A 2393-nucleotide genomic window follows, 5' to 3' on the forward strand; every position below is an offset into this window, starting at 1 on the left:
ACATTCATTGTGGGTTCGTGTGAATGCTATCATAAATGTGTCATCAAAAGACTCTTTATCTTGTGGAAACTGAAGTTATAATTGTCTTTGAAATTGATTATAACATTTTTTTCAATTATTAATTATTAAAATACGTGGGATGTCGATCCAGGGCGTCGACATTAATGATATATTGTCTTCTTGCTGCAATGACTTTAAGTAACTTATTATATTAGTTCTTTATCAGCACAACAAGTTTAACGACAAGAATCAGGACTCAAAAAGTGTTAGCCCTTTAAAGCGACAAAATGTACGTAATATGAAATACAAAACTCCAAAAAAACTCCAAATATATGCCATGGCGGTGTGTACAAATATATTTCAATATGTATTATGTCATCATCAGGGAAATGGTGACATAATGAAAACAAAAGTACAGATTTTATATTTGTCCTCAAATTGAGGAAATTCGGATTAGGCCTTCCACGGACCCACGGCAGCCAGCAGTGCAGCGCCTACCAGATCGGATCAGCACACCGGGACACGATCCTATTCTTTGCGAATAGTGTGCCAAGTTCTTTATGTACACGGGACCAACGGCTTTACGTCCTATCAAAGGATGATGTTAACCCCTCCACCCTTTTTTGACAACATCCCCGCAGGATCATTTCGAACGTTGATTAGTGGGATTTCGGTAAGCATTTTTTGTTGTTATCGTACTAGAGTTCTAATTAATAGTTATGAATTGTATAAATGCGGATAGTGGAGCTGTAGCTTAACGTACTTGCCTTCCAATCCCAAGGTTCAGGGTTCAATCCTGACCTAGTGCCATGGTTGTAACTCACGTCTCTTTCAACTCCACTCCCTAAGCCTCAAATGAGACTTAGTTTATAAGCACGATAAATTATAAAATAGTTTATCCATCCTGTAATTGGCGAGTTTGTGCTTGCTGTTGGATGCGTATGAAAAAAAACACACAGATCTGGGTATGTATTTGTATGGAGTAAACTTTATGGTATATATTTACTGTACACTACCAGGGGTTTTCCTTGGTTAAGACGTTTATGATGCCGACATAAAAAGAAAGATCGTGTTGTATTGTATAATCCCCTAGAATGCTATCGATTTCATCACTGCGTTATTGCCATTGCGTTTCATCAATAATGGTACGTTAATCCCTCGTAAAATAAACAATTAAAAAATATCGCTCATTTGTCCTGGTTGCTATCGTTTATGCATCGAGAAATAAAATTGATATTTATGATTATATAGCTCCATGAGTAAAGTAGTGACGTCAGTAAAATTTAACAATAAATCATGTAAAAAACGATAATAATTCTAATAAATGTAAGTATCGAGATTATAAATATATATATTGTGGTCAAGTTTGATGTTTTCTAACTTATTACGAATTTTGTTGACTTAAATTTCGTTTCGTTGTTTCTAATTTAGCATACGCAAACAATTATACTTTAGTTTAAAATGCCACAGCAAACAAAAACACTAAAGTAATATTTATTATTGTAAAGCTCTGTCTACACGTCTACAATCTATCAAACTAGTTTGACAAAAAAAAGTGTGATGTGCCCAAATATGGTAGTGATGATGTGCCCAAATATGGTAGTGATATGACATCATCATGTCCATATATGGGCACATCACATTTTTGTTGTCACATAAAGTTAGTGTAGACAAAGCTTAATGGATTTGTAGGTCTCTGTACTTTCTAATATCAGTATTGCCCTGGAGAGACAATGCGAATTCTATCAATCGTTTTTTACTGTTTTATCACCAGACAACTTCAACATGTGCTATTACTTTACTCGTTTCAACAGAATATGCTTTTATTCTTAAGACAAGTGTGAAAATTGATCGTTAAATAGGCCTAATATTTGAACTGGTAATGCACTATCTATCTACACTATCAAACTAGTTTGACAACAAAAGTGTGATGTGCCCAAATATGGTAGTGTTATGATGTCATCGTGTCCATATATGGGCACATGACATTTGTCACCTAAAGTTTGATAGTGTAGACAGAGCTATAGTTTCTATTATGATGATTGATATCAATGGATTACTAACAATTAATTAACTTATTGTCCAGGTGCATTAGTTGAAGTTTGATATTATTAGCCTGCAAGTTTGATGATGAAACAATTAAACACGTTAACAAATTAAGTTCGACTTTGTTGAAAAAAAAATAAAACAACATTGACGTTCTGCTGAGATTATCGATGGTATCATAAATAGAGTTTCAAAAAATGGAGTACCTATATTATTAATAGGGACAGTAGGCTAATAGGCCTCCTATTACTAATAGAAATCTAAAAACAGAATTTGCAAGAAAGTTTTTAAAAAGATAAATAGCGCCCTCTGGAGTTTAAACTGGCGGCAGATTTTAAAAATTCAAT

This window comes from Antedon bifida, chromosome 7 (genome assembly GCF_963402885.1).
Source record: "Antedon bifida chromosome 7, ecAntBifi1.1, whole genome shotgun sequence".
Classification (NCBI taxonomy): domain Eukaryota; kingdom Metazoa; phylum Echinodermata; class Crinoidea; order Comatulida; family Antedonidae; genus Antedon; species Antedon bifida.